Source organism: Anser cygnoides, chromosome W (genome assembly GCF_040182565.1).
Source record: "Anser cygnoides isolate HZ-2024a breed goose chromosome W, Taihu_goose_T2T_genome, whole genome shotgun sequence".
In the NCBI taxonomy this organism is placed as follows: Eukaryota; Metazoa; Chordata; class Aves; order Anseriformes; family Anatidae; genus Anser; species Anser cygnoides.
In genome coordinates, this window is record NC_089911.1 from 12,160,653 (window position 1) to 12,179,216 (window position 18,564).

Consider the following 18,564-nt stretch of genomic DNA (forward strand, 5'->3'; position numbering starts at 1 on the left):
ATCCCCAGTGGTGCCAGTGCACTCTCTGGACTCACTGCACTGCATCCCCAGTGGTGCCAGTGCACTCTCTGGACTCACTGCAGTGCATCCCCAGTGGTGCCAGTGCACTCTCTGGACTCACTGCACTGCATCCCCAGTGGTGCCAGTGCACTCTCTGGACTCACTGCACTGCATCCCCAGTGGTGCCAGTGCACTCTCTGGACTCACTGCACTGCATCCCCAGTGGTGCCAGTGCACTCTCTGGACTCACTGCACTGCATCCCCAGTGGTGCCAGTGCACTCTCTGGACTCACTGCAGTGCATCCCCAGTGGTGCCAGTGCACTCTCTGGACTCACTGCACTGCATCCCCAGTGGTGCCAGTGCACTCTCTGGACTCACTGCAGTGCATCCCCAGTGGTGCCAGTGCACTCTCTGGACTCACTGCACTGCATCCCCAGTGGTGCCAGTGCACTCTCTGGACTCACTGCAGTGCATCCCCAGTGGTGCCAGTGCACTCTCTGGACTCACTGCACTGCATCCCCAGTGGTGCCAGTGCACTCTCTGGACTCACTGCACTGCATCCCCAGTGGTGCCAGTGCACTCTCTGGACTCACTGCAGTGCATCCCCAGTGGTGCCAGTGCACTCTCTGGACTCACTGCAGTGCATCCCCAGTGGTGCCAGTGCACTCTCTGGACTCACTGCAGTGCATCCCCAGTGGTGCCAGTGCACTCTCTGGACTCACTGCACTGCATCCCCAGTGGTGCCAGTGCACTCTCTGGACTCACTGCACTGCATCCCCAGTGGTGCCAGTGCACTCTCTGGACTCACTGCACTGCATCCCCAGTGGTGCCAGTGCACTCTCTGGACTCACTGCACTGCATCCCCAGTGGTGCCAGTGCACTCTCTGGACTCACTGCAGTGCATCCCCAGTGGTGCCAGTGCACTCTCTGGACTCACTGCAGTGCATCCCCAGTGGTGCCAGTGCACTCTCTGGACTCACTGCAGTGCATCCCCAGTGGTGCCAGTGCACTCTCTGGACTCACTGCACTGCATCCCCAGTGGTGCCAGTGCACTCTCTGGACTCACTGCACTGCATCCCCAGTGGTGCCAGTGCACTCTCTGGACTCACTGCACTGCATCCCCAGTGGTGCCAGTGCACTCTCTGGACTCACTGCACTGCATCCCCAGTGGTGCCAGTGCACTCTCTGGACTCACTGCACTGCATCCCCAGTGGTGCCAGTGCACTCTCTGGACTCACTGCACTGCATCCCCAGTGGTGCCAGTGCACTCTCTGGACTCACTGCACTGCATCCCCAGTGGTGCCAGTGCACTCTCTGGACTCACTGCACTGCATCCCCAGTGGTGCCAGTGCACTCTCTGGACTCACTGCACTGCATCCCCAGTGGTGCCAGTGCACTCTCTGGACTCACTGCAGTGCATCCCCAGTGGTGCCAGTGCACTCTCTGGACTCACTGCACTGCATCCCCAGTGGTGCCAGTGCACTCTCTGGACTCACTGCAGTGCATCCCCAGTGGTGCCAGTGCACTCTCTGGACTCACTGCACTGCATCCCCAGTGGTGCCAGTGCACTCTCTGGACTCACTGCACTGCATCCCCAGTGGTGCCAGTGCACTCTCTGGACTCACTGCAGTGCATCCCCAGTGGTGCCAGTGCACTCTCTGGACTCACTGCACTGCATCCCCAGTGGTGCCAGTGCACTCTCTGGACTCACTGCAGTGCATCCCCAGTGGTGCCAGTGCACTCTCTGGACTCACTGCAGTGCATCCCCAGTGGTGCCAGTGCACTCTCTGGACTCACTGCACTGCATCCCCAGTGGTGCCAGTGCACTCTCTGGACTCACTGCACTGCATCCCCAGTGGTGCCAGTGCACTCTCTGGACTCACTGCACTGCATCCCCAGTGGTGCCAGTGCACTCTCTGGACTCACTGCAGTGCATCCCCAGTGGTGCCAGTGCACTCTCTGGACTCACTGCACTGCATCCCCAGTGGTGCCAGTGCACTCTCTGGACTCACTGCACTGCATCCCCAGTGGTGCCAGTGCACTCTCTGGACTCACTGCACTGCATCCCCAGTGGTGCCAGTGCACTCTCTGGACTCACTGCACTGCATCCCCAGTGGTGCCAGTGCACTCTCTGGACTCACTGCAGTGCATCCCCAGTGGTGCCAGTGCACTCTCTGGACTCACTGCACTGCATCCCCAGTGGTGCCAGTGCACTCTCTGGACTCACTGCACTGCATCCCCAGTGGTGCCAGTGCACTCTCTGGACTCACTGCAGTGCATCCCCAGTGGTGCCAGTGCACTCTCTGGACTCACTGCACTGCATCCCCAGTGGTGCCAGTGCACTCTCTGGACTCACTGCACTGCATCCCCAGTGGTGCCAGTGCACTCTCTGGACTCACTGCACTGCATCCCCAGTGGTGCCAGTGCACTCTCTGGACTCACTGCAGTGCATCCCCAGTGGTGCCAGTGCACTCTCTGGACTCACTGCACTGCATCCCCAGTGGTGCCAGTGCACTCTCTGGACTCACTGCAGTGCATCCCCAGTGGTGCCAGTGCACTCTCTGGACTCACTGCAGTGCATCCCCAGTGGTGCCAGTGCACTCTCTGGACTCACTGCAGTGCATCCCCAGTGGTGCCAGTGCACTCTCTGGACTCACTGCACTGCATCCCCAGTGGTGCCAGTGCACTCTCTGGACTCACTGCAGTGCATCCCCAGTGGTGCCAGTGCACTCTCTGGACTCACTGCACTGCATCCCCAGTGGTGCCAGTGCACTCTCTGGACTCACTGCACTGCATCCCCAGTGGTGCCAGTGCACTCTCTGGACTCACTGCAGTGCATCCCCAGTGGTGCCAGTGCACTCTCTGGACTCACTGCAGTGCATCCCCAGTGGTGCCAGTGCACTCTCTGGACTCACTGCAGTGCATCCCCAGTGGTGCCAGTGCACTCTCTGGACTCACTGCACTGCATCCCCAGTGGTGCCAGTGCACTCTCTGGACTCACTGCAGTGCATCCCCAGTGGTGCCAGTGCACTCTCTGGAGTCACTGCACTGCATCCCCATTGGTGCCAGTGCACTCTCTGGACTCACTGCAGTGCATCCCCAGTGGTGCCAGTGCACTCTCTGGACTCACTGCAGTGCATCCCCAGTGGTGCCAGTGCACTCTCTGGACTCACTGCACTGCATCCCCAGTGGTGCCAGTGCACTCTCTGGACTCACTGCAGTGCATCCCCAGTGGTGCCAGTGCACTCTCTGGACTCACTGCACTGCATCCCCAGTGGTGCCAGTGCACTCTCTGGACTCACTGCACTGCATCCCCAGTGGTGCCAGTGCACTCTCTGGACTCACTGCACTGCATCCCCAGTGGTGCCAGTGCACTCTCTGGACTCACTGCACTGCATCCCCAGTGGTGCCAGTGCACTCTCTGGACTCACTGCACTGCATCCCCAGTGGTGCCAGTGCACTCTCTGGACTCACTGCAGTGCATCCCCAGTGGTGCCAGTGCACTCTCTGGACTCACTGCACTGCATCCCCAGTGGTGCCAGTGCACTCTCTGGACTCACTGCAGTGCATCCCCAGTGGTGCCAGTGCACTCTCTGGACTCACTGCAGTGCATCCCCAGTGGTGCCAGTGCACTCTCTGGACTCACTGCACTGCATCCCCAGTGGTGCCAGTGCACTCTCTGGACTCACTGCACTGCATCCCCAGTGGTGCCAGTGCACTCTCTGGACTCACTGCAGTGCATCCCCAGTGGTGCCAGTGCACTCTCTGGACTCACTGCAGTGCATCCCCAGTGGTGCCAGTGCACTCTCTGGACTCACTGCAGTGCATCCCCAGTGGTGCCAGTGCACTCTCTGGACTCACTGCACTGCATCCCCAGTGGTGCCAGTGCACTCTCTGGACTCACTGCAGTGCATCCCCAGTGGTGCCAGTGCACTCTCTGGACTCACTGCACTGCATCCCCAGTGGTGCCAGTGCACTCTCTGGACTCACTGCAGTGCATCCCCAGTGGTGCCAGTGCACTCTCTGGACTCACTGCAGTGCATCCCCAGTGGTGCCAGTGCACTCTCTGGACTCACTGCAGTGCATCCCCAGTGGTGCCAGTGCACTCTCTGGACTCACTGCACTGCATCCCCAGTGGTGCCAGTGCACTCTCTGGACTCACTGCAGTGCATCCCCAGTGGTGCCAGTGCACTCTCTGGACTCACTGCACTGCATCCCCAGTGGTGCCAGTGCACTCTCTGGACTCACTGCAGTGCATCCCCAGTGGTGCCAGTGCACTCTCTGGACTCACTGCACTGCATCCCCAGTGGTGCCAGTGCACTCTCTGGACTCACTGCAGTGCATCCCCAGTGGTGCCAGTGCACTCTCTGGACTCACTGCACTGCATCCCCAGTGGTGCCAGTGCACTCTCTGGACTCACTGCACTGCATCCCCAGTGGTGCCAGTGCACTCTCTGGACTCACTGCACTGCATCCCCAGTGGTGCCAGTGCACTCTCTGGAGTCACTGCAGTGCATCCCCAGTGGTGCCAGTGCACTCTCTGGACTCACTGCACTGCATCCCCAGTGGTGCCAGTGCACTCTCTGGACTCACTGCAGTGCATCCCCAGTGGTGCCAGTGCACTCTCTGGACTCACTGCACTGCATCCCCAGTGGTGCCAGTGCACTCTCTGGACTCACTGCACTGCATCCCCAGTGGTGCCAGTGCACTCTCTGGACTCACTGCACTGCATCCCCAGTGGTGCCAGTGCACTCTCTGGACTCACTGCACTGCATCCCCAGTGGTGCCAGTGCACTCTCTGGACTCACTGCACTGCATCCCCAGTGGTGCCAGTGCACTCTCTGGACTCACTGCACTGCATCCCCAGTGGTGCCAGTGCACTCTCTGGACTCACTGCAGTGCATCCCCAGTGGTGCCAGTGCACTCTCTGGACTCACTGCACTGCATCCCCAGTGGTGCCAGTGCACTCTCTGGACTCACTGCACTGCATCCCCAGTGGTGCCAGTGCACTCTCTGGACTCACTGCACTGCATCCCCAGTGGTGCCAGTGCACTCTCTGGACTCACTGCACTGCATCCCCAGTGGTGCCAGTGCACTCTCTGGACTCACTGCACTGCATCCCCAGTGGTGCCAGTGCACTCTCTGGACTCACTGCACTGCATCCCCAGTGGTGCCAGTGCACTCTCTGGACTCACTGCACTGCATCCCCAGTGGTGCCAGTGCACTCTCTGGACTCACTGCAGTGCATCCCCAGTGGTGCCAGTGCACTCTCTGGACTCACTGCACTGCATCCCCAGTGGTGCCAGTGCACTCTCTGGACTCACTGCACTGCATCCCCAGTGGTGCCAGTGCACTCTCTGGACTCACTGCACTGCATCCCCAGTGGTGCCAGTGCACTCTCTGGACTCACTGCACTGCATCCCCAGTGGTGCCAGTGCACTCTCTGGACTCACTGCACTGCATCCCCAGTGGTGCCAGTGCACTCTCTGGACTCACTGCACTGCATCCCCAGTGGTGCCAGTGCACTCTCTGGACTCACTGCACTGCATCCCCAGTGGTGCCAGTGCACTCTCTGGACTCACTGCACTGCATCCCCAGTGGTGCCAGTGCACTCTCTGGACTCACTGCAGTGCATCCCCAGTGGTGCCAGTGCACTCTCTGGACTCACTGCACTGCATCCCCAGTGGTGCCAGTGCACTCTCTGGACTCACTGCAGTGCATCCCCAGTGGTGCCAGTGCACTCTCTGGACTCACTGCACTGCATCCCCAGTGGTGCCAGTGCACTCTCTGGACTCACTGCAGTGCATCCCCAGTGGTGCCAGTGCACTCTCTGGACTCACTGCACTGCATCCCCAGTGGTGCCAGTGCACTCTCTGGACTCACTGCAGTGCATCCCCAGTGGTGCCAGTGCACTCTCTGGACTCACTGCAGTGCATCCCCAGTGGTGCCAGTGCACTCTCTGGACTCACTGCACTGCATCCCCAGTGGTGCCAGTGCACTCTCTGGACTCACTGCACTGCATCCCCAGTGGTGCCAGTGCACTCTCTGGACTCACTGCAGTGCATCCCCAGTGGTGCCAGTGCACTCTCTGGACTCACTGCACTGCATCCCCAGTGGTGCCAGTGCACTCTCTGGACTCACTGCAGTGCATCCCCAGTGGTGCCAGTGCACTCTCTGGACTCACTGCAGTGCATCCCCAGTGGTGCCAGTGCACTCTCTGGACTCACTGCAGTGCATCCCCAGTGGTGCCAGTGCACTCTCTGGACTCACTGCACTGCATCCCCATTGGTGCCAGTGCACTCTCTGGACTCACTGCAGTGCATCCCCAGTGGTGCCAGTGCACTCTCTGGACTCACTGCACTGCATCCCCAGTGGTGCCAGTGCACTCTCTGGACTCACTGCAGTGCATCCCCAGTGGTGCCAGTGCACTCTCTGGACTCACTGCAGTGCATCCCCAGTGGTGCCAGTGCACTCTCTGGACTCACTGCACTGCATCCCCAGTGGTGCCAGTGCACTCTCTGGACTCACTGCACTGCATCCCCAGTGGTGCCAGTGCACTCTCTGGACTCACTGCAGTGCATCCCCAGTGGTGCCAGTGCACTCTCTGGACTCACTGCACTGCATCCCCAGTGGTGCCAGTGCACTCTCTGGAGTCACTGCAGTGCATCCCCAGTGGTGCCAGTGCACTCTCTGGACTCACTGCACTGCATCCCCAGTGGTGCCAGTGCACTCTCTGGACTCACTGCAGTGCATCCCCAGTGGTGCCAGTGCACTCTCTGGACTCACTGCACTGCATCCCCAGTGGTGCCAGTGCACTCTCTGGACTCACTGCACTGCATCCCCAGTGGTGCCAGTGCACTCTCTGGACTCACTGCACTGCATCCCCAGTGGTGCCAGTGCACTCTCTGGACTCACTGCAGTGCATCCCCAGTGGTGCCAGTGCACTCTCTGGACTCACTGCACTGCATCCCCAGTGGTGCCAGTGCACTCTCTGGACTCACTGCAGTGCATCCCCAGTGGTGCCAGTGCACTCTCTGGACTCACTGCAGTGCATCCCCAGTGGTGCCAGTGCACTCTCTGGACTCACTGCAGTGCATCCCCAGTGGTGCCAGTGCACTCTCTGGACTCACTGCAGTGCATCCCCAGTGGTGCCAGTGCACTCTCTGGACTCACTGCACTGCATCCCCAGTGGTGCCAGTGCACTCTCTGGACTCACTGCAGTGCATCCCCAGTGGTGCCAGTGCACTCTCTGGACTCACTGCACTGCATCCCCAGTGGTGCCAGTGCACTCTCTGGACTCACTGCAGTGCATCCCCAGTGGTGCCAGTGCACTCTCTGGACTCACTGCAGTGCATCCCCAGTGGTGCCAGTGCACTCTCTGGACTCACTGCAGTGCATCCCCAGTGGTGCCAGTGCACTCTCTGGACTCACTGCACTGCATCCCAGTGGTGCCAGTGCACTCTCTGGACTCACTGCAGTGCATCCCCAGTGGTGCCAGTGCACTCTCTGGAGTCACTGCACTGCATCCCCAGTGGTGCCAGTGCACTCTCTGGACTCACTGCAGTGCATCCCCAGTGGTGCCAGTGCACTCTCTGGACTCACTGCAGTGCATCCCCAGTGGTGCCAGTGCACTCTCTGGACTCACTGCACTGCATCCCCAGTGGTGCCAGTGCACTCTCTGGACTCACTGCAGTGCATCCCCAGTGGTGCCAGTGCACTCTCTGGACTCACTGCAGTGCATCCCCAGTGGTGCCAGTGCACTCTCTGGACTCACTGCACTGCATCCCCAGTGGTGCCAGTGCACTCTCTGGACTCACTGCAGTGCATCCCCAGTGGTGCCAGTGCACTCTCTGGACTCACTGCACTGCATCCCCAGTGGTGCCAGTGCACTCTCTGGACTCACTGCACTGCATCCCCAGTGGTGCCAGTGCACTCTCTGGACTCACTGCACTGCATCCCCAGTGGTGCCAGTGCACTCTCTGGACTCACTGCAGTGCATCCCCAGTGGTGCCAGTGCACTCTCTGGACTCACTGCACTGCATCCCCAGTGGTGCCAGTGCACTCTCTGGACTCACTGCAGTGCATCCCCAGTGGTGCCAGTGCACTCTCTGGACTCACTGCAGTGCATCCCCAGTGGTGCCAGTGCACTCTCTGGACTCACTGCACTGCATCCCAGTGGTGCCAGTGCACTCTCTGGACTCACTGCACTGCATCCCCAGTGGTGCCAGTGCACTCTCTGGAGCTCACTGCAGTGCATCCCCATTGGTGCCAGTGCACTCTCTGGACTCACTGCAGTGCATCCCCAGTGGTGCCAGTGCACTCTCTGGACTCACTGCAGTGCATCCCCAGTGGTGCCAGTGCACTCTCTGGACTCACTGCACTGCATCCCCAGTGGTGCCAGTGCACTCTCTGGACTCACTGCAGTGCATCCCCAGTGGTGCCAGTGCACTCTCTGGACTCACTGCACTGCATCCCCAGTGGTGCCAGTGCACTCTCTGGACTCACTGCACTGCATCCCCAGTGGTGCCAGTGCACTCTCTGGACTCACTGCAGTGCATCCCCAGTGGTGCCAGTGCACTCTCTGGACTCACTGCAGTGCATCCCCAGTGGTGCCAGTGCACTCTCTGGACTCACTGCACTGCATCCCCAGTGGTGCCAGTGCACTCTCTGGACTCACTGCAGTGCATCCCCAGTGGTGCCAGTGCACTCTCTGGACTCACTGCACTGCATCCCCAGTGGTGCCAGTGCACTCTCTGGACTCACTGCACTGCATCCCCAGTGGTGCCAGTGCACTCTCTGGACTCACTGCACTGCATCCCCAGTGGTGCCAGTGCACTCTCTGGACTCACTGCAGTGCATCCCCAGTGGTGCCAGTGCACTCTCTGGACTCACTGCACTGCATCCCCAGTGGTGCCAGTGCACTCTCTGGACTCACTGCAGTGCATCCCCAGTGGTGCCAGTGCACTCTCTGGACTCACTGCACTGCATCCCCAGTGGTGCCAGTGCACTCTCTGGACTCACTGCAGTGCATCCCCAGTGGTGCCAGTGCACTCTCTGGACTCACTGCACTGCATCCCCAGTGGTGCCAGTGCACTCTCTGGACTCACTGCAGTGCATCCCCAGTGGTGCCAGTGCACTCTCTGGACTCACTGCACTGCATCCCCAGTGGTGCCAGTGCACTCTCTGGACTCACTGCAGTGCATCCCCAGTGGTGCCAGTGCACTCTCTGGACTCACTGCACTGCATCCCCAGTGGTGCCAGTGCACTCTCTGGACTCACTGCACTGCATCCCCAGTGGTGCCAGTGCACTCTCTGGACTCACTGCACTGCATCCCCAGTGGTGCCAGTGCACTCTCTGGACTCACTGCAGTGCATCCCCAGTGGTGCCAGTGCACTCTCTGGACTCACTGCACTGCATCCCCAGTGGTGCCAGTGCACTCTCTGGACTCACTGCAGTGCATCCCCAGTGGTGCCAGTGCACTCTCTGGACTCACTGCAGTGCATCCCCAGTGGTGCCAGTGCACTCTCTGGACTCACTGCACTGCATCCCCAGTGGTGCCAGTGCACTCTCTGGACTCACTGCAGTGCATCCCCAGTGGTGCCAGTGCACTCTCTGGACTCACTGCACTGCATCCCCAGTGGTGCCAGTGCACTCTCTGGACTCACTGCAGTGCATCCCCAGTGGTGCCAGTGCACTCTCTGGACTCACTGCAGTGCATCCCCAGTGGTGCCAGTGCACTCTCTGGACTCACTGCACTGCATCCCCAGTGGTGCCAGTGCACTCTCTGGACTCACTGCACTGCATCCCCAGTGGTGCCAGTGCACTCTCTGGAGTCACTGCAGTGCATCCCCAGTGGTGCCAGTGCACTCTCTGGACTCACTGCACTGCATCCCCAGTGGTGCCAGTGCACTCTCTGGACTCACTGCAGTGCATCCCCAGTGGTGCCAGTGCACTCTCTGGACTCACTGCACTGCATCCCCAGTGGTGCCAGTGCACTCTCTGGACTCACTGCAGTGCATCCCCAGTGGTGCCAGTGCACTCTCTGGACTCACTGCAGTGCATCCCCAGTGGTGCCAGTGCACTCTCTGGACTCACTGCACTGCATCCCCAGTGGTGCCAGTGCACTCTCTGGACTCACTGCAGTGCATCCCCAGTGGTGCCAGTGCACTCTCTGGACTCACTGCACTGCATCCCCAGTGGTGCCAGTGCACTCTCTGGACTCACTGCACTGCATCCCCAGTGGTGCCAGTGCACTCTCTGGACTCACTGCAGTGCATCCCCAGTGGTGCCAGTGCACTCTCTGGACTCACTGCACTGCATCCCCAGTGGTGCCAGTGCACTCTCTGGACTCACTGCAGTGCATCCCCAGTGGTGCCAGTGCACTCTCTGGACTCACTGCACTGCATCCCCAGTGGTGCCAGTGCACTCTCTGGACTCACTGCACTGCATCCCCAGTGGTGCCAGTGCACTCTCTGGACTCACTGCACTGCATCCCCAGTGGTGCCAGTGCACTCTCTGGACTCACTGCAGTGCATCCCCAGTGGTGCCAGTGCACTCTCTGGACTCACTGCACTGCATCCCCAGTGGTGCCAGTGCACTCTCTGGACTCACTGCAGTGCATCCCCAGTGGTGCCAGTGCACTCTCTGGACTCACTGCACTGCATCCCCAGTGGTGCCAGTGCACTCTCTGGACTCACTGCACTGCATCCCCAGTGGTGCCAGTGCACTCTCTGGACTCACTGCACTGCATCCCCAGTGGTGCCAGTGCACTCTCTGGACTCACTGCAGTGCATCCCCAGTGGTGCCAGTGCACTCTCTGGACTCACTGCACTGCATCCCCAGTGGTGCCAGTGCACTCTCTGGACTCACTGCAGTGCATCCCCCCAGTGCACTCTCTGGACTCACTGCACTGCATCCCCAGTGGTGCCAGTGCACTCTCTGGACTCACTGCACTGCATCCCCAGTGGTGCCAGTGCACTCTCTGGACTCACTGCACTGCATCCCCAGTGGTGCCAGTGCACTCTCTGGACTCACTGCAGTGCATCCCCAGTGGTGCCAGTGCACTCTCTGGACTCACTGCACTGCATCCCCAGTGGTGCCAGTGCACTCTCTGGACTCACTGCAGTGCATCCCCAGTGGTGCCAGTGCACTCTCTGGACTCACTGCACTGCATCCCCAGTGGTGCCAGTGCACTCTCTGGACTCACTGCACTGCATCCCCAGTGGTGCCAGTGCACTCTCTGGACTCACTGCAGTGCATCCCCAGTGGTGCCAGTGCACTCTCTGGACTCACTGCACTGCATCCCCAGTGGTGCCAGTGCACTCTCTGGACTCACTGCACTGCATCCCCAGTGGTGCCAGTGCACTCTCTGGACTCACTGCACTGCATCCCCAGTGGTGCCAGTGCACTCTCTGGACTCACTGCAGTGCATCCCCAGTGGTGCCAGTGCACTCTCTGGACTCACTGCACTGCATCCCCAGTGGTGCCAGTGCACTCTCTGGACTCACTGCACTGCATCCCCAGTGGTGCCAGTGCACTCTCTGGACTCACTGCAGTGCATCCCCAGTGGTGCCAGTGCACTCTCTGGACTCACTGCACTGCATCCCCAGTGGTGCCAGTGCACTCTCTGGACTCACTGCAGTGCATCCCCAGTGGTGCCAGTGCACTCTCTGGACTCACTGCACTGCATCCCCAGTGGTGCCAGTGCACTCTCTGGACTCACTGCAGTGCATCCCCAGTGGTGCCAGTGCACTCTCTGGACTCACTGCACTGCATCCCCAGTGGTGCCAGTGCACTCTCTGGACTCACTGCAGTGCATCCCCAGTGGTGCCAGTGCACTCTCTGGACTCACTGCACTGCATCCCCAGTGGTGCCAGTGCACTCTCTGGACTCACTGCAGTGCATCCCCAGTGGTGCCAGTGCACTCTCTGGACTCACTGCACTGCATCCCCAGTGGTGCCAGTGCACTCTCTGGACTCACTGCAGTGCATCCCCAGTGGTGCCAGTGCACTCTCTGGACTCACTGCAGTGCATCCCCAGTGGTGCCAGTGCACTCTCTGGACTCACTGCACTGCATCCCCAGTGGTGCCAGTGCACTCTCTGGACTCACTGCACTGCATCCCCAGTGGTGCCAGTGCACTCTCTGGACTCACTGCACTGCATCCCCAGTGGTGCCAGTGCACTCTCTGGACTCACTGCAGTGCATCCCCAGTGGTGCCAGTGCACTCTCTGGACTCACTGCAGTGCATCCCCAGTGGTGCCAGTGCACTCTCTGGACTCACTGCACTGCATCCCCAGTGGTGCCAGTGCACTCTCTGGACTCACTGCAGTGCATCCCCAGTGGTGCCAGTGCACTCTCTGGACTCACTGCACTGCATCCCCAGTGGTGCCAGTGCACTCTCTGGACTCACTGCAGTGCATCCCCAGTGGTGCCAGTGCACTCTCTGGACTCACTGCAGTGCATCCCCAGTGGTGCCAGTGCACTCTCTGGACTCACTGCACTGCATCCCCAGTGGTGCCAGTGCACTCTCTGGACTCACTGCACTGCATCCCCAGTGGTGCCAGTGCACTCTCTGGACTCACTGCACTGCATCCCCAGTGGTGCCAGTGCACTCTCTGGACTCACTGCACTGCATCCCCAGTGGTGCCAGTGCACTCTCTGGACTCACTGCACTGCATCCCCAGTGGTGCCAGTGCACTCTCTGGACTCACTGCACTGCATCCCCAGTGGTGCCAGTGCACTCTCTGGACTCACTGCAGTGCATCCCCAGTGGTGCCAGTGCACTCTCTGGACTCACTGCACTGCATCCCCAGTGGTGCCAGTGCACTCTCTGGACTCACTGCAGTGCATCCCCAGTGGTGCCAGTGCACTCTCTGGACTCACTGCACTGCATCCCCAGTGGTGCCAGTGCACTCTCTGGACTCACTGCACTGCATCCCCAGTGGTGCCAGTGCACTCTCTGGACTCACTGCACTGCATCCCCAGTGGTGCCAGTGCACTCTCTGGACTCACTGCAGTGCATCCCCAGTGGTGCCAGTGCACTCTCTGGACTCACTGCACTGCATCCCCAGTGGTGCCAGTGCACTCTCTGGACTCACTGCAGTGCATCCCCAGTGGTGCCAGTGCACTCTCTGGACTCACTGCACTGCATCCCCAGTGGTGCCAGTGCACTCTCTGGACTCACTGCACTGCATCCCCAGTGGTGCCAGTGCACTCTCTGGACTCACTGCACTGCATCCCCAGTGGTGCCAGTGCACTCTCTGGACTCACTGCAGTGCATCCCCAGTGGTGCCAGTGCACTCTCTGGACTCACTGCACTGCATCCCCAGTGGTGCCAGTGCACTCTCTGGACTCACTGCAGTGCATCCCCAGTGGTGCCAGTGCACTCTCTGGACTCACTGCACTGCATCAACATTGGTGCCAGTGCACTCTCTGGACTCACTGCAGTGCATCCCCAGTGGTGCCAGTGCACTCTTTCGAGTCACTGCACTGCATCCCCATTGGTGCCAGTGCACTCTATGGACTCACTGCAGTGCATCCCCAGTGGTGCCAGTGCACTCTCTGGACTCACTGCAGTGCATCCCCAGTGGTGCCAGTGCACTCTCTGGACTCACTGCACTGCATCCCCAGTGGTGCCAGTGCACTCTCTGGACTCACTGCACTGCATCCCCACTGGTGCCAGTGCACTCTCTGGAGTCACTGCAGTGCATCCCCAGTGGTGCCAGTGCACTCTGTGGACTCACTGTACTGCATCCTCAGTGGTGCCAGTGCACTCTCTAGAGTCACTGCAGTGCATCCCAGTGGTGCCAGTGCCCTCTCTGCACTCACTGCACTGCATCCCCAGTGGTGCCAGTGCACTCTCTGGACTCACTGCAGTGCATTCCCCGTGGTGCCAGTGCACTCTCTGGACTCACTGCACTGCATCCCCAGTGGTGCCAGTGCACTCTCTGGACTCACTGCAGTGCATCCCCAGTGGTGCCAATGCACTCTCTGGAGTCACTGCAGTGCATCCCCAGTGGTGCCAGTGCACTCTCTGGACTCACTGCAGTGCATCCCCAGTGGTGCCAGTGCACTCTCTGGACTCACTGCAGTGCATTCCCAGTGGTGCCAGTGCACTCTCTGGACTCACTGCAGTGCATCCCCAGTGGTGCCAGTGCACTCTCTGGAGTCACTGCAGTGCATCCCCAGTGGTGCCAGTGCACTCTCTGGACTCACTGCAGTGCATCCCCAGTGGTGCCAGTGCACTCTCTGGACTCACTGCAGTGCATCCCCAGTGGTGCCAGTGCACTCTCTGGACTCACTGCACTGCATCCCCAGTGGTGCCAGTGCACTCTCTGGACTCACTGCACTGCATCCCCAGTGGTGCCAGTGCACTCTCTGGACTCACTGCACTGCATCCCCAGTGGTGCCAGTGCACTCTCTGGACTCACTGCAGTGCATCCCCAGTGGTGCCAGTGCACTCTCTAGAGTCACTGCAGTGCATCCCCAGTGGTGCCAGTGCACTCTCTGGACTCACTGCACCGCATCCCCAGTGGTGCCAGTGCACTCTCTGGACTCACTGCAGTGCAGCCCCAGTGGTGCCAGTGCACTCTCTGGACTCACTGCAGTGCATCCCCAGTGGTGCCAGTGCACTCTCTGGACTCACTGCAGTGCATCCCCAGTGGTGACAGTGCACTCTCTGGACTCACTGCACTGCATCACCATTGGTGCCAGGGCACTCTCCGGACTCACAGCACTGCATCCCCAGTGGTGCCAGTGCACTCTCTGGAGCCACTGCAGTGCATCCCCATTGGTGCCAGTGCACTCTCTGGACTCACTGCAGTGCATCCCCAGTGGTGCCAGTGCACTGTCTGGACTCACTGCAGTGCATCCCCAGTGGTGCCAGTGCACTCTCTGGACTCACTGCACTGCATCACCTTTGGTGCCAGGGCACTCTCTGGACTCACTGCAGTGCATCCCCAGTGGTGCCAGTGCACTCTCTGGACTCACTGCACTGCATCCCCAGTGGTGCCAGTGCACTCTCTGGACTCACTGCAGTGCATCCCCAGTGGTGCCAGTGCACTCTCTGGACTCACTGCACTGCATCCCCAGTGGTGCCAGTGCACTCTCTGGAGTCACTGCAGTGCATCCCCAGTGGTGCCAGTGCACTCTCTGGACTCACTGCACTGCATCCCCAGTGGTGCCAGTGCACTCTCTGGACTCACTGCACTGCATCCCCAGTGGTGCCAGTGCACTCTCTGGACTCACTGCACTGCATCCCCAGTGGTGCCAGTGCACTCTCTGGACTCACTGCACTGCATCCCCAGTGGTGCCAGTGCACTCTCTGGACTCACTGCAGTGCATCCCCAGTGGTGCCAGTGCACTCTCTGGACTCACTGCAGTGCATCCCCAGTGGTGCCAGTGCACTCTCTGGACTCACTGCACTGCATCCCCAGTGGTGCCAGTGCACTCTCTGGACTCACTGCAGTGCATCCCCAGTGGTGCCAGTGCACTCTCTGGAGTCACTGCACTGCATCCCCAGTGGTGCCAGTGCACTCTCTGGACTCACTGCAGTGCATCCCCAGTGGTGCCAGTGCACTCTCTGGACTCACTGCAGTGCATCCCCAGTGGTGCCAGTGCACTCTCTGGACTCACTGCACTGCATCCCCAGTGGTGCCAGTGCACTCTCTGGACTCACTGCACTGCATCCCCAGTGGTGCCAGTGCACTCTCTGGAGTCACTGCAGTGCATCCCCAGTGGTGCCAGTGCACTCTCTGGACTCACTGCACTGCATCCCCAGTGGTGCCAGTGCACTCTCTAGAGTCACTGCAGTGCATCCCCAGTGGTGCCAGTGCACTCTCTGCACTCACTGCACTGCATCCCCAGTGGTGCCAGTGCACTCTCTGGACTCACTGCAGTGCATCCCCAGTGGTGCCAGTGCACTCTCTGGACTCACTGCACTGCATCCCCAGTGGTGCCAGTGCACTCTCTGGACTCACTGCAGTGCATCCCCAGTGGTGCCAGTGCACTCTCTGGACTCACTGCACTGCATCCCCAGTGGTGCCAGTGCACTCTCTGGACTCACTGCAGTGCATCCCCAGTGGTGCCAGTGCACTCTCTGGACTCACTGCAGTGCATCCCCAGTGGTGCCAGTGCACTCTCTGGACTCACTGCACTGCATCCCCAGTGGTGCCAGTGCACTCTCTGGACTCACTGCACTGCATCCCCAGTGGTGCCAGTGCACTCACTGACTCACTGCAGTGCATCCCCAGTGGTGCCAGTGCACTCTCTGGACTCACTGCACTGCATCCCCAGTGGTGCCAGTGCACTCTCTGGACTCACTGCAGTGCATCCCCAGTGGTGCCAGTGCACTCTCTGGACTCACTGCACTGCATCCCCAGTGGTGCCAGTGCACTCTCTGGACTCACTGCACTGCATCCCCAGTTGTGCCAGTGCACTCTCTGGACTCACTGCAGTGCATCCCCAGTGGTGCCAGTGCACTCTCTGGACTCACTGCAGTGCATCCCCAGTGGTGCCAGTGCACTCTCTGGACTCACTGCACTGCATCCCCAGTGGTGCCAGTGCACTCTCTGGACTCACTGCAGTGCACTCCCTGGACTCACTGCAGTGCATCCCCAGTGGTGCCAGTGCACTCTCTGGACTCACTGCACTGCATCCCCAGTGGTGCCAGTGCACTCTCTGGACTCACTGCACTGCATCCCCAGTGGTGCCAGTGCACTCTCTGGAGTCACTGCAGTGCATCCCCAGTGGTGCCAGTGCACTCTGTGGACTCACTGCACTGCATCCCCAGTGGTGCCAGTGCACTCTCTGGACTCACTGCACTGCATCCCCAGTGGTGCCAGTGCACTCTCTGGACTCACTGCAGTGCATCCCCAATGGTGCCACTCTCTGCACTCACTGCAGTGCATCCCCAGTGGTGCCAGTGCACTCTCTGGACTCACTGCACTGCATCCCCAGTGGTGCCAGTGCACTCTCTGGACTCACTGCACTGCATCCCCAGTGGTGCCAGTGCACTCTCTGGACTCACTGCACTGCATCCCCAGTGGTGCCAGTGCACTCTCTGGACTCACTGCACTGCATCCCCAGTGGTGCCAGTGCACTCTCTGGAGTCACTGCAGTGCATCCCCAGTGGTGCCAGTGCACTCTCTGGACTCACTGTACTGCATCCCCAGTGGTGCCAGTGCACTCTCTGGACTCACTGCAGTGCATCCCCAGTGGTGCCAGTGCACTCTCTGGACTCACTGCACTGCATCCCCAGTGGTGCCAGTGCACTCTCTGGACTCACTGCACTGCATCCCCAGTGGTGCCAGTGCACTCTCTGGACTCACTGCACTGCATCCCCAGTGGTGCCAGTGCACTCTCTGGACTCACTGCGCTGCATCCCCAGTGGTGCCAGTGCACTCTCTGGACTCACTGCACTGCATCCCCAGTGGTGCCAGTGCACTCTCTGGAGTCACTGCAGTGCATCCCCAGTGGTGCCAGTGCACTCTCTGGACTCACTGCACTGCATCCCCAGTGGTGCCAGTGCACTCTCTGGACTCACTGCACTGCATCCCCAGTGGTGCCAGTGCACTCTCTGGACTCACTGCAGTGCATCCCCAGTGGTGCCAGTGCACTCTCTGGACTCACTGCACTGCATCCCCAGTGGTGCCAGTGCACTCTCTGGACTCACTGCACTGCATCCCCAGTGGTGCCAGTGCACTCTCTGGACTCACTGCACTGCATCCCCAGTGGTGCCAGTGCACTCTCTGGACTCACTGCAGTGCATCCCCAGTGGTGCCAGTGCACTCTCTGGACTCACTGCACTGCATCCCCAGTGGTGCCAGTGCACTCTCTGGACTCACTGCACTGCATCCCCAGTGGTGCCAGTGCACTCTCTGGACTCACTGCAGTGCATCCCCAGTGGTGCCAGTGCACTCTCTGGACTCACTGCAGTGCATCCCCAGTGGTGCCAGTGCACTCTCTGGACTCACTGCAGTGCATCCCCAGTGGTGCCAGTGCACTCTCTGGAGTCACTGCACTGCATCCCCAGTGGTGCCAGTGCACTCTCTGGACTCACTGCAGTGCATCCCCAGTGGTGCCAGTGCACTCTCTGGACTCACTGCACTGCATCCCCAGTGGTGCCAGTGCACTCTCTGGACTCACTGCACTGCATCCCCAGTGGTGCCAGTGCACTCTCTGGACTCACTGCAGTGCATCCCCAGTGGTGCCAGTGCACTCTCTGGACTCACTGCACTGCATCCCCAGTGGTGCCAGTGCACTCTCTGGACTCACTGCAGTGCATCCCCAGTGGTGCCAGTGCACTCTCTGGACTCACTGCACTGCATCCCCAGTGGTGCCAGTGCACTCTCTGGACTCACTGCAGTGCATCCCCAGTGGTGCCAGTGCACTCTCTGGACTCACTGCACTGCATCCCCAGTGGTGCCAGTGCACTCTCTGGACTCACTGCACTGCATCCCCAGTGGTGCCAGTGCACTCTCTGGACTCACTGCAGTGCATCCCCAGTGGTGCCAGTGCACTCTCTGGACTCACTGCAGTGCATCCCCAGTGGTGCCAGTGCACT